We start from the raw sequence: 14214 nt of genomic DNA, 5'->3' as shown, positions 1-14214 counted from the left end.
GCAGAGACGCGGAGGGTGCCCTCCCCGGGGCCCCCAGGACTCCTCACTGCCAGCTAAGCTCCTCCTCGCGGCTCACGTGCACACACAGCTGTGGGGCTGCCTCCTTTCTCAACAAAAGTTAATCTCTCCAGTTGGTAGTCTGGAGTCAGGCCAACACCCCCTCCTGTCTGAATGCTCTTCAGTTTAGAGGCCTGCAGCAAACAACGAACCTCCTTGCCCTGACCCTTCTCCCTGGGCAGAGGGTGGGGTGGGTGACGCTGGGGACGCACCTCCTCCTGCCTGACACCCACGTGCTGACCCACAAAACACAGGCGTCTAGTGTGAACGAGCTCCCCACTCCCCAGGCCTCAGCCGCATCTTGTAAGCTCATTACTCCCATGATCCGGTCTTGAAAGACGTGTTTTAGCCTTGAAAGAAAGTGGAATTTAGATGAGCCAGACAAAGCCTAACCTCGGAGGTGTGCAGCCTGCGATGGCCTGCTTGCGGGGCCTGATCTTGACGTGGGAGCAGGAGGCCGTGCTCGGTGCAGAGGCTGTGTGGGCCCAGCACACACCCCACCGGCTCCCACCCGTCTCCATTCTGCTGCAAGCGAGGCACATTGCAAGCGAGAGTATTTTTTCTCCTTGCCAGTGAGCCGTTGCTGTCTGTGTACTCCAGGAGGAGGCCATTACAGGGAGTTAATAGAGTTTTAAATTTGTTTTTAAATTTTATAATGCAATTCGTCAAATTCAGTGTCTGAGCACAGCATTCACGTTCAGACCAGGCGGCATATGTCAAACTGGCCTCAGCCTTCCTCAACCTCACCTCCCCAAATGAGGAAAGGTTAACTCTTTAGCTGAACAGCCAGGCGTGGCTCCAAACGGGGTGAGTTCTGCTCTCAGGGTTGTCCTGGAATCAACCTAGTAGAAAGGCTGGTGACTTATTTGAGATGCTCTGGGTACCTTTCATTGCAAGGGCTGTCCAGGCTGCCCTAGGCTAGGGCTTGGTCACCTTGTCACAAGGGCCACCTGGGAGTCACCGCGACTTGATTCTTTCAGGCACATTATGGTACCAAGTGTCAGTGAGCAAATGGTGTAGTTTGCTGATCAGGGATCCACGTGAGCACGTTTCTGCAATTTTTCACCCAGAAGGATTTCCTTTAAGGACGTGTTCGGCTGAACTTGGGATCATTATTGTAACTTGGGATCAGTGGCTGCTGAATTGGAAATAAGTGAGCTTTATGGGGCCACGGTTTTGTGCGGCACATCTCAGGTGTTGGGGGCTGCAGCACGCCTTCTGCATGGCGAACTCCAGTCAATCTCGCTTTTCATTATGCTTTAATAAGTGACTTCGGTTCTGGGGGAAAGTTCTGAAATAGGCATTGTCGGCGAGCGAAATCCTGCCGGTCCCAGAGGGGACTGCAATGAAACGGCTTCCTCCTGGCAGCCTTGGGCCTTCAGCTCGCTGGGGCCACATGGCCCCAAGAGGGTGCGGAAGGTCCCCTTGCCCAGCACGACCTGGCAGTGGGCGGGCGTGGGGGCAAACTCTCAGCCGCTTGACACAGCACAAGCCTGACCTTGGCACTGATCTGCTTCTGAAACGTGCCTGTTTTCAGTTAATGGAACCCACAGGGTGGCTGCACCTGGACCCAGCTATCTGGGCACAGGTCAGGGATTGGCCACCAGGCGTCAATGACTTTTGGTCACTACTGGTTGGCGGCCTTGTCTGTGCCGATGACAAGGACGAGAGGGGCTTCCGGCAGTTCCGTGGAGGCCCAGAAACGGTTCTTCTCTACCTCAGTGAGCATCCAGGTGTCAACCTGAGCTTTGTACTTCTTGAAAGGAACAGATCGCAAATAGAAAGTTAACCCTTCGTTGAAGCCACACAACCAATTAAACATCCTGCACTACTTTTCAACTCACGGGGGACTTTTGCCCAGCGTTTCGTGCCCTTCCAGACGGAGCTCAGAGCTCTCACTCGACGCAGCTTCAAACCTCCTGCTTCTAATTTCACACGAACAGAACGCCAGGGTGGGCGGGGCAAGCATCCCTGTGTGGCCTCGGCGCTCCCGCACAGATTCAGAAACAGATGCTGAGGACGAGGCGCAGGTGGGCTGTGGGAGCCGGGGCGGGGCTGGGATGGGGGGGAAGAGCATCTCGAGGTGATGGAAGTCGTTTTTGCATTCAAGGGTTTGCCGGCTTCCAACTTGCTACTTACTGCATTGAAAAATATTCCGCACGATTGAAGAACTATTTTCCAAAACAAAATGCTGGTATTCATCAGGAGGCACGGGGTGTGCAGTGTGAACAATTCACTTTCGTTAAGTACCATATGGCCGCTGGTAGGGAAACGCTAACATGTTTCAACAGTACAGCTGGGGTAGGGCTCCTTTATTCACCGTGCAGATGGCTCTAATTGACATCTCTCCTAAAACAGGTCTCCAGAATTTCTGCAGGATCATTAGAGTAATTAGTTATTAACTACCATCACCACTTTTAGAGATGGGGTCTGATCCTTGGCAACACGCCACCGTGATAGAAACGACAGGTCTCGGAGGAGGACGAGCCGCGGGAGGACCAAGGGGAGAGCTATGCTCACCCTTCTTCAGGGGCAAGGCCAGGGAAGGACAAAGCCTTCGATAATTCTAGAACAGGACTCAGGCAACCAAAGGGCTCCAGACCAGGTTCCAGAGCTGGGCTCGCATCTTCTTTAGCTGTGTGACCACACAAGTGCCTTGATCGCTCAGTCTCACTGTATTCATCCCTGAAATGGGAGTAACTGAACCTGCCTTCCTCACTCCGAAGGGTTAGGTCGTGCACTGCAGAGCAAATGGAAAGAGCCAGAAGGACCGAAGTGTCCCAGTTCAGCTGGTCTCGGGGCTCACGTTTGAGGCTCAGCTTGATCCACGTTGAGCTCTTGGGTGAGTGAGAGGTATGGCCTCTCAGGACCTGGCCACACCTGAGGCGTGGTCCCTGACACTGTGATACACGAGCTTTTATTGTGTTGTGACTGGAGTCTAGTCTGCACTGCTGAACACCCGTCTCAGGAGATTGTCCTGATGGAAAGGCCAGAAGGTGAGAGGCAGGTGGAGGCTGGTCCCAGCTGAAGACTGCTTCCAGATAAGAACTGTGCTCTGCCCCCAAGCTGGCCCTTTGAAGTGATCGGGATACCTCAGGAATCAGCCCCAATGTCTGCCCCTCACTCTCAAATACGTTTACTGCCTCCGATCAGCCTATGCTTTGGGAAGACGGGCGTAATGCGGGGACAGGAGGAGAACGAGAAGGACCACGATCACTGCTCTGTCTCGGGTTAAACGCCCAAAGAGCTCAGCAAACCCCACGCTGCACTGTGCACGGCGATGGTGCGAACCCAGGAATCACATGAGAGCTCAAAATGGAGCCCTCCAGCCAGCGCTACTTGGGTCCTCGATCAGGTTGGGGGATGGCCTGGCATGAACCCCAAATTGGAGCTCCTGGTCACAAGGCGAGGTTGGGATCACACACGTAGCGGAAGCACTGAGGCCATCCCCGTCAGCCACCCCAAGACCCAAGGGGCTGCTCTACCCTAGGCACCTTGCAGATTTAGCTCTTACTAACCTATCTTGACTTCCGCCGCACTGCATTTGCAGGAAAGAAGGGGGTGTGGGGGATGCGTGCACTCCTAGGCGTTCTTTCAAAAAGTAAATACATGTATCCAAAGGGTGATATGGATTTAGGAAATAGCCTTCACTTTGAGCTCTTTCCCCATCGATCGAGGGTTAATAGCATGACATTATTAGTTTAATTTCACAGTCTAATCAGTTTCCTGCTTTATTGATCGAGGGACTTGGAGCAATTGTAATTTTGTGAGGCTGAAAAGTAAAACTCTTGGTGAAGGGAATAAAGCTAGGTGGCTCTCGAACACCTGCCTCCACACACACACACACACAGCTCCCCTAACAGGGCCCATGCGATCTACAGGTAAACCGACCAGTCACATCCTCCTCCCACCAGCAAACCATGTGGAGGGTGCAATGTCCAGACCCCACAGGGACTACGAACTAGCCTCAGAAATGGAGACCGGACTCGGAAAATGCCCCTGGCCTGGACCATATGGGAGCCCAAGTCTGCCTGGGGTGTCATTCTGAACCCCAAACCGGCCTGGGGCTTCATTGTTAAACACCCTCCGTCAGCAGGCCTCCATCTGTGCGATGGAATTTTTTTTTTTTCTGTCACTTTTTCAAATCAGAATAGAAACAATTTTTAGTCTATAATTATCATTTCTTTTCTCAACAGACAAATGTTTCCTTTTAAATTGTAGGGCAGAAAAAGCAAAGAACAACATTTTAAACCAAAAAGAAAGACTAAAATTAATTTCCTCTTTACAGAAAAATAAAGTACAACAGCTCTAAGAAGCCAGGCTTTTCTTTTCCCAAAAGAACAACAAATGCAACCGTGTATTCATCACCGCCACTAATGCTCGTTTTTAAGACGCGAGGCCTGTAGGGATGGCGGTCACGGGTTTGCAGACCTGTCTCTGGAGTCAGGTTTTGCATTTGCATCTCCCAGCGGGGGGCTGGGCTGTTCCCGATGTCTGAATATGTCTGAGTTTACTTGGGATGAGCCATCGAGCCGTCGGAAGCCCTCTGTTCAGGGAGCCAGATCAGGATGTAGGGTCCCAGGAGTTGGGGTCAAGGCCTGGGGTCTACCAGTTGGCCCTCAGTTTGTCATCTGTCAAACAGGAGTGCTCCTCATCTTAGCAGGCTGTCGGGTAGGCTCTGTGGGCTCAGCGCTTTGTGACTTGGAGGCATTGAACAAATCCTGGTGCTTTCACCGTGCAGCTGGGACTAACCAGGCTCTCTGAGCCCTGCTCAGATGCCTTCCCTGCCCACCCCAGAAGAGGCGGCCTGTCCTCACGCCAGCTCCCTGGCTCTGCCAGCCTGCAGCCGGGGAGCTTCCGACACGCTGCATTCACTGGGGGCACCTAGTGCTGGGCCTGGGCAGAGATGGCGGGGGCCAAAGGACACCCGTGAGGTGGGCTGAGAGGGACTCCGCGGGAGGCATGGCACAGGCCAGCCGAGCTCGTAAGGAGGAGAAGCAGGTGGCATCTAAGGAGTTGAAAGTAGTTCTGTGTGGCCGGGCGGAGCCTGCTCAGGTGAGGAGGTGGACAGGTAGGAGGCGCAAGCTTCCTCCCGGTGAGCAGTGTCTGTCAAAGGTTTTGGAGTCCATGTTAAGGAGTTTGGTTTCAGAATTGGCCAATACATAAGTGGTCAACTCTTGGCGGAGGACCGTCCCCACTCCCACGTGCCGGCCGCCTCGACAGGAAGGGGCATGCCACGTGTCCACAAAGGCCCTCTGCCCGCCAGTGCGCCTCTGCCGAGCCGGCCCTCGTTCCTCGGCGGAAGGCCCTGCATGGCCTCCCTGTCGCCCAGTGTTGTGCTGCTTAACGGTTAACGGCCAGCTCTGGTGGTGCCAGGAGGTGCGGGGACAAGACGGACAGAAGGAACCGGGCAGTCCCTGATCTGCAGCGTTTGCCCGTCCGCGTCGTGTGACGACTCCCGCCTCGATTTCGAGCTACCGGCCTGACCTGACGTCACTGACTGTGGAGCTGGGAAGAGATGTCAGCCGTGGGCTCTTGGGAGCCCCGCGGTGGCCCCAGCTCACGGCCCTCTCTGGGCCTGTGAACAGGGCGTGGAGGCTGGGACCTCCAACATGCTGTCCCCAAGCTGCTGCCGCCGTGCTGTGACCAGGAAGACCCCACACCGTCCTGGCAGCAGAGAGCAGAGCTGGCCGCCAGACCACCATGCTCCTCTGCCTCACCCTGCTCTGAACCTCGGCGGCTTTGGTCCATCACATCACTTCCAAACAACTCGCCTGCCACTCAAGGCTCTTTGCACCTCACACTCTCTCCAGGCGGTGTCTTATCTGCCAGCCCTGGGTGTCTCCTTTGGGCTCCATGCCAAATCTTGGGCTCTTCCACTTCTAGGCCAAGAGCACAGCTTCAGAGTTTCCCTCTGCCTGTGACGCCTCCCCTCCCCCATTCCCCGCCCAAACCCTGCCTGTCCTTCAAGGCTGAGCTCACGCACCACCTCCTCCACGAAGCTCCCTCTGAACGCCCACAGCTCCCGGCATCTGTTGGTAATGAACTCCACGGTGTGTACGGTCATGCCCCTGCTTGACTGCACACGCCGTGCACCTTTCTGGGAAAACAAAGACTCCAGGACCTTCTGCTCGATGAATCGACACTCCTCATGGTGGGCGCCAAAGTCAAGATTCTTCCTGAAACTGACTTTACCTTCTGACCTTTGAAAACTCTCTCACAGAAGCGGAGAAGGGCAAGCATTAGTGTCCTACATCTGTGCTTCCAAGGGGAGAGTGACCGTGGGCCCAAGGATCTCAGTGACTCATTGCCACATCCAGGCCGGGCCAGAGGTGTGGCTGGGTTATATTGGGAGGGAGCTTAGTAGCTGCTCTGGCTGCAGTGAAGCTCTTATGGCAGAACAGGCAAGGCCTGTGGCAGAGACACAGGATCCCTATAAAGACACCAAAGAGGCAGAAAAAGGCAACTGGGTGTCCTGTGCACCCGACAGCCTTCTGAAAATAGCCGGTGGGCCCTGGCTCTGCAGGCGGCCCTCTGGGCGGGGGTAGGGGCCGGGGCTCGTGGGTGTTTAATCCCTGAGTTTCATGGAGTGAGTTAAGTCACGCTGGTTCTGTACCATCCCCTCCCCGGGCAGGGCGGAAGCCGAGCTGCGGCCCGACACGCAGGTGCAGGGCTGGGGTCCTGGGCCTGGCCCATCACCGCCCGCCCGCTCGGCGCTGCCCAGTGTCTGGGGGAGGGAACTGTTCCTTGTCTGTTGGTCATGTGAAAGAGGAAGAGAGACTGGGCAGGAGCAGATGCCAGCGGGCTCTGGGCACCATTTCTTATTGGCCGAGAGACCTGGGCACACAGACATTCCCCTCAAACCAAGGCACTGACAGCATCGAATAGAAATGTCATGATCTGAGGCCATGTGGCAGGAGGAAGCACGAAAAGAAAAAAAAAAAAAAAAAGAATTCTCCAGGCCAAGCCTCAGAAGTGTCCTCTGACCCCCCGGGGGGACCAGGCTCAGGGACAAGCAGTGGGCACGGGAACAAAGGGCGCGTTCTCCTCTGCCGGGCGCAGGCCGGGCCCTCTCCCGTTCTCAGAGCCCTGTCTCCTCCGGGTTTCTCCTCCCTCCTCCGCGTCTGGAGGAACACTTAGCTCCCCGCACGCCGAAATTGTGAGTCTGGCCTGTCTTCCCTGGGGCCAGCACTGTGGCTGCACCTGGGTGCTCCACTGGCTCTGGGAAATCTTTTAAAAACCTTAAAAGTAACAGTATGTATTCTTACGGCCCAGAATGCCACAAAGTCTGAGAACCAAAGTCTGAGAGGATTTGAGGAAAACATGGCAAGGAGCAAAAACACTTTTAAATAAGATCCCCAGGAAATATAAATGGCCTCCCTCCTCCCCTCACCGCCCCCCCCCCCCATTCCCTTGGAAAATGCTTTTCTAATTCTTTCGCAGAGAAGCTAGAAAACTGGGAGGCCTTTGTTCTCCTGGAACATTTTTGTACCTAATGTGCAAGAAGTGTCCTCTCCCTGCGAAGTCCTTCAAAAAACTCTGACTTTTAAACACTTTTAAACAGCTTTCTTCCAGGGTCTTGGGAAGCACACACGGCATGGCTTATTCTGAAAAGAGCTGGCAAGGCCGGTAGAGCAGGGGACCAGCCGGAGCCAGAGTGCTTCCGGGCACCGCCCGCCCCGCCCTGGCCCGAGCTGAAGACCATGCACCCGCGGGCACAGTTCCCCGCACTCGCACTGTGCTCAGGATCATGTTGCTGCCATGTGACGCCCGGCCCACTGACATGTGATGCCAGCAGTGCGGCCGCCGTGGCACGGGGCACACACGAGCACCCTCCCGTTAGCCGCGAACATCTCTCGCTGTGACTCTGCAGCTGCAGCCCTGCTGCGCCCCGGGGCGCCCCTCGTGTGTCCCAGAGGACACGGCATCTCCCGGTCCCTCAGCCCCTCTGAGCGCCGGCGTCTGCACGGAGCCCGGGCACACCGCGGGCAGCTGTGTCCCTGCAGGCTCCTCGGCCCTCCTGGCTGGCCAGCTTGGGGTTTGGGGGAACGAGATGCAGAGGGGCGGCCGGGCACGGGGCTCCGCCACTCCCTAGCACATCATCTCACCGCTCTCACGCTAGCTCCCTTCTCGGAGAAAGGCGGATACTTGAGTAAACCCTACCTACCCATGACGTATCGTGGAGAGAGAAAAAAAACCCATAGGGGGAAGGAATTTGGAAAAGTAAAACATGCCAGTCAAAAAAGTTCACTATCGTTACAGAGCAGGGCCGAAGGTGTCCAGACAAGCTCCCGAAAGAGGCAGAAGTCTCCCTCCACGAATCGTCTCTTTACGAGGTAAGTACTTACTTCAAGGTTCCTGTTTCCTCTTGCTAACAGGAATTGCAGAATCCTTGCCAAATCCTAGCAGTACAAACAGCGAGTAATCACTTGGACCTGAAGCCTGTCGAAATGAGCCTTTGCTGGGGACAAGGTCAGCTGGCAGGCTTGGCCTATAAATCAGCGCTCCTGCCTCAGCCCCATTGGCTCTCGCAAAGGGATGAACTCGGCTGGACACCGACATCTCACAGTTCCTGCTGCCGGACCCCGCACACAGTAGGGATTTCGAACACAACAACTACAGAGGCGGCTGGAGGTGTGAGGGGGCCAAGTGCTGTCCCCTCGAATTGGAGATTCACTCCACAACGCCAAGGCGAGGGGGCAAAGCCGCATCGGACATGTAGCAGGAGTGTTCATTCTGCCGGCTCTGGCTGAAAGGGATTTCAGGGGGCGGGGGAGCCGAGGGAGGTCAGAATTAACATACTTACTGTATTATGTTGCGGCGGTGATAAGACTGAAATTTTAGGATTTTCTTAATGAGACTCCTGCATTCACTAGTTTTCCTTATCAGCACTGGCAAGAACCATGGTTTAGCATTTACGTCCTTTGATTGAGAATGGAGGGAAGGATCATAAGAGGGATTCGGAAACTCTGGAGAATACCTAGGCACCCTCTTTGCTCTCCCATGAACTGTGGGCCCTGTGCCCCTGCCGGCCGCAGTCACACGTGTGTTCTCACCCACAGGTGCCCACGCAGCAGGCTTCCTCAGGTTAGAGTTGGATGAACAAAACAAAAATGAGGGCCGAGAAGGGAACCAGCTGAAGTTGAAAGGCAGGCGGTTCGGAATCCCTCTGCCCGCCTTCTCCAGCCCCAGGCTCTGGGAAGCATCCCCCTCTCCCCATAAAATGTCCCTGATCACCCCGAGGGGCAGGGGCAGGGGTTCCAAGGCTCCACAGAGACAGCTCCGACACCTGCCCATGCAGTCAACGCTATGGGGACTGTGATCACGGCAACCACAAAGTCAAGTCCAGACAGCAAGTCCCCACATCTGCACCGGCACCTGCGGGGTGGGCTTGACTCTTGGTGCGGGCTCTGTGGGGGCCGTGGGGGTGCTGCCGCACGCTCGCTCCGCGGACGTGCAGCTCGGACCCTCGAGATGGCAGACGACTTGGCTCCATCCAGAGAGCTGGCACTGGAGCAAAGAATAAATGTTGGGGGTCCAGACTCAGGGCTGGGTTTGACTGAGCCCTGTCCCCAGGGCCTGGGCCTCGTTTCTTCCCTTACACTCCAGGTCTCTGGGTCCCTTTTGGGGCAAGCAGCCCACTCTACGGGAAGGTGGGCCTCACCTTCCTACCCTCCTCAAACGACTAGCCAACTTTGCAAACAAGCATTTTTTTTAATGATTAGATTGCAATAAAGGAAAAAAGTTCTCCAATCTGTCCACAAATAAGAAAGAACTATCCTGGCTTCATCCCAAACGAGGCCACGAGTCAAGAAACGATGAAACAGAGCCTTAGAATAAGCAAGCGGTAAGGCACCTCGGCGCACAGGTTCCTTGCTCCCAGGACAGGCCCCGCACCCTTGTTTACAGCCTATGACTGCTTCCTTCGCACGTGACTCTTACAAGTGGGTCCGCAGCAGCTGAGGAAGGTGCCGCTGCTTCAGGCAAGACCATGACCACAGCGAGTTTAATGGATGAGAAAGACCGTGAAAAGCAGAAGCATGACCCCAGCAAGCACTGCGCCCTTTGGTCATTTAGTTCAGGGCCAAACACCCTAACTTCCTCCACGGAACCGGGCATCCGGGAATCACTGCATAATAAACGGCATTCCTACAGCCATCACTGGTTACCGGCGCAGGCTTTGAAATCCAGCAGAGCCCTGTGTCCTGGCTCTGACAAGTATCACCTGTGTGCCCTTGAGCGATGGGCTCGAATTCTTTGAGCCTCTGTTTCCTCCTAGGAAATGGGGGTATGGAGTAGTTCCCACCTTCCGCTGGGGGAGGAGACTACTTGTAAAGTGCTTAGTGGACAATGACTGGGTCACGCAGAGGAGGTTCCCTTATAGCCCACGTGCCGTGGAGGAGAGGAGAGGCGATTCGCCCCACGCGGTTAAAATAAAAGCCAGTTAGGGTTTTAGCGGGGGGTGGGGGGGAGGGGGACAGCGACAGAGAGAAAAGCCTCAGAGGAGAAGCCAGAGGCGGCGCGGGGGCGATGAAGAGGCCTCGGCTCCCCTATCGGCCACAGACAACCCGTGGGTGCCAGGCGCCAGATAAGGTGCTTGACACGTTTTATCTAATTCCATCCTCCCAACTTGGTCGTAGCTGTTACGAAACTCCATTTTACAGATGAAGGATCTTACCCAGGAGTGAAGACATTTTCCTAAGGTGCAAGTGGATTCAGATACAGCTTGTAAGCGGGATTCAAATACAGATGCTTCTGCGTCCAAAGCCAGTTTCTTAACGCCTAGGCCACAGAGGAGGAAGTGAGGGAGGAAGTGAGGGAGGGGCTTTGCAGGAGGGATCGCCGACCCCCGGGGAGGAGGCGGGAAGGAGAGCTGTGGGGTCCGCAGTGGGTCTACAGGGCGGGATGCACGTAGGGCTTTTTCAGGAAGAAGGCCCTGCAGACCCCTTGTGAAATCGAAGAATCGGTCCTGCCTGCTGGCCGTCTGTGGTCTGTGCCACGGTCGAGGGAGAAGAAAGTCCACCTGGGAACTTCTAAAGCATGAGCCTCGCCGCCAAGGCTGTCATGTAGGAGCACCCTTCCCTTCCTCCTGCAGGTGGGGCCCAGCCGGGGCCCAGAACTTTCCCCAGATCTGGGAAAGGATTGCCAAAAGGGAGAGGTCCTCATAAACCCTCTTAATTCTGATCCTCTGAATTATGTATCCAGCAAAGAAAAATACGAAGGAAACACCAAAGTGAAGGAGAGGAGTCTTTGCAAAACGAGGCCAGTAATCGGAATTTGTATCCAGAGAGAGATGACAATTGTTAAAAGCCTATGTGCAGCCTGAACTCTGGTTTATGATAATGTAACATTTCTAGCAATAATATTTGGGGAGGAAAGAGAGATGAAAATGAATTGAACTTTATTCGGAGATCTCATTATTGAGTATGGCTCCTTTTGCTGAAATACAGAAATATCTATAATGAGGATTTGTGTTGTCCTAAGGAAAAAAAAAAAATGTATGAAAAAGTGACCTTAAAGCAAGGGGAACTTTCATGTGCTGTAATAGACTTTCGTTTCCCCCTCAAGGGTGGAGGTATGTACACAGTCCCCTGAAAGGAAAGATGTGTGTAATTAATTTCCCTCACCGCCTCTTCCCAGTGTGTTCTCCTGGTCTCAGGACCCAGGGAACAGGAGTCCGGGAATCGCCCTGGCCTTGACTTCCCGCAAGGCGTGGGGCATCCCAGCCAGTCCGGCTCAATCGAACAAGTCTCGCTTTGTTCCCTCTCTCTCCATCGCCGGGCTCCAAGGCTTTGTTTGTGTTTTAAATAGTCAATGAGTCACAGAAAGCCAGACTAAAAGTCTCCTGCAGGCCCCTCTCCCTCCAGCCCTCCCATTGCACAGATTAGGCAGCTGAGGTTCTCGGAGGCCTGAGCATTTGCCCCGATCCCATGAAACTGCGGAGGCCAAGCTTGACAAAATGAATACGGACCCCCACCTCCGACCCGGCAACCCCATTTCGAGGGGATTAGCCCTGCCTGGGCGGCAGGCAGTCCGTCTGATTGAGGCCTTCACCCTCCCCTGGAGTAGCCTATCCCTTTTCAATGGGATGGGGAGGCCTTCAGCCCCGTTCTGCTCTCCCTTACCTGGCTTTTCTTCAGGGCGGGTGTTACTCAAAGGTGGGTTATGCTGATACCCCTTCTGCTGACAGCCCTCAGGCGGGATGAAACCCTAGTCCTGGGCCCAAGCCGGGTCTTGGTCTTGCTGTGGGGCTGGCCGGGGCTGGCTGACGGCTGCAGCAGCTGTCCAGAGGCCATGGCACACTGGCCAGCAGAGAGTTAACAGACACCACAGAAGGCATATTCTGGGGCAGAGCTAGCAGGTGAGAATGCCCAGGAGGAGGAGGGAGGGGGTTGGGCAGGGGCCCTGGGGTCTCAAAGACTGAGGAGGTAAGAGCCGGAGCTGGCTGGAAAAAGCGTCCTGGATATAGGGCTGGGGAATGGACTGGCCAGGCCAGACAGCAGGGAGGAGCACAGCAGAGGGTCACTTTACCCAGGAAGGCCCGTCCCTGCCTGGCGGCTGCAGTGTCTGTTGGAGCCTCTGAGCACAGGCTGCCCGGAGCCTCAGAGCAGCCCTGGGCCTGGAAGGGGCATCTCAGGGCACTGCGTGCTGGGGCTGCCTCCTCCAGCATCAGGCCCTCGCCCTGTGCCCAAGAGCTGCTAGTAAAAAACATTGCTCTGAGTGCTCAAAGGGGGACGGGACACTTTGGCGGCTTCAGGCCTTGGTCTGGAAGTACGGCTCCACACACGCCATCCGGAGCCACTCTCTTAGGAGGACAGTCACCGGATTTATGATGTGGGGGTAGGAGAAGAAAGGGGAACAGCTGCGGGGTGGGTCAGAGCTGGGAGTGACCGTGAAGGGCAGGTGATGGCCGGGGGCCCAGAACCAGAGAAGTGGGTTGTGTGGGCAGCTCTGGGCCGGGCCCAGTGGGGAGTGAGAGCTGAGTGCAGACAACGCCTAGTGAGAAGCAAAGAGGTGCCCCAGGCGCCGGCACGGGCCAGAGGAGGGTAAGGTAAGGTGTGGGGGCGGTGCTCCAGGAGGGGCTGCGCTGGGGGCTGCACTGGGATGGAGGAGCCGCACCCCTGGAGGAGAGGGTGTTTGCTGGGCCTTCGCGGGAATTCTGGGGTCGACTTTCCAGGTCAAGGAAATAGCAGAAGCACAAGCCCAAGTCGGGAAAGTGGAGGGGTCATCGGACAGAGGGATGAAGGGCCCGAGGGTGCACAGGGTGCCTCCTGGGGGAAGGGAAGCGTCTCCCCATTCCTGATGCTGGGGGGGCCGATGCTTACCCTTCCCCCAGGTCCCCTGCACTCGGAGCCAGGTGGCTGAGTGAGCAAAACACGGAGCAGTGAAAACCTGCTGAGCATTCCATGCAAACGTTAAAGGGTGGGGTGACAGGAGAAAAGGGGCCATAGGCCACCTCTCTCATCTCCTTCCTTCTACACCCCCACTGAGGGGCTGGGGGAGGACTCTCTGGCCTGAGGCAGGAGCCTGCAGCCGCTAATGGGCTGCTCCAGAAAGCTCCAGGTGTGAGGGAAAGCAGGGCCCCCAGCTCACTGATCCTGTCCGTTTTCCCACAACAAATGACGAGAACGACAGTAATAATAATAGTCATATTTAATAGTGGTAGGAGTTCCTATGATGACTACTTCTACCCTTTACGGAGTACTACGAGCCACACATTATTTCATTTACTCCTCACAATAACCCTCCAAGACGGGTATTTGTATCATGACCATTTTAAAGACCAAAAACCTGAGGTACGGAGGTGAAAAACGACTTGTCCCTGTTGTTGCTGACGGAGTCAAGGTTTGAACCCAAACAGCCTGAGGTAAATCAAAATGCCTGCTTCCCCCTTCCCTATCATTAACCTTGCAAGGCTCAGAGGGAGGAAAGGGAGCCGCACATCTGAGGGAAGGAGGTGTCGCTTTTCTCAGGGTGGGGCGGGCGCTGGCGAGCAACGCAGTCCTGGTAACAGGGTCCCGCAGTCCTGGTAACGGGGTCCCGTGAGCAGCGGTCCAGTCACCGGGTGTGGGCTCTGGACACAGAGACAGGGGCGTGGAATCCCACTGGGAGAGAAATGGGAACCATGAGAGCCCAGTGCCCACTCTGTCTGCACGT

At 55.6% G+C, this 14214-nt stretch overlaps 1 protein-coding gene across 2 annotated transcripts in view; it reads right to left on the bottom strand.

Moving 5' to 3' along the window:
- The window catches only part of KLHL29 (kelch like family member 29), a 267976-nt gene that overhangs the window by 146446 nt on the left and 107316 nt on the right, over positions 1–14214 (bottom strand). Inside the window, exon 1 of one of the 2 annotated variants that reach the window (XM_016121719.2) lies at positions 12183–13653. The exons of the other annotated variant lie outside the window; for it this stretch is intronic. The gene's annotated coding sequence lies outside the window, so the exon portion shown is untranslated. Of the gene's footprint in view, positions 1–12182; positions 13654–14214 lie in introns of those variants that run through there. 2 annotated transcript variants of the gene reach the window in all.

This window comes from Rousettus aegyptiacus, unplaced genomic scaffold (assembly GCF_014176215.1).
Source record: "Rousettus aegyptiacus isolate mRouAeg1 unplaced genomic scaffold, mRouAeg1.p scaffold_m13_p_7, whole genome shotgun sequence".
In the NCBI taxonomy this organism is placed as follows: Eukaryota; Metazoa; Chordata; class Mammalia; order Chiroptera; family Pteropodidae; genus Rousettus; species Rousettus aegyptiacus.
The sequence above is the reverse complement of the archived record's forward strand: the minus strand, read 5'-3'. Positions and strand labels throughout refer to the sequence as shown.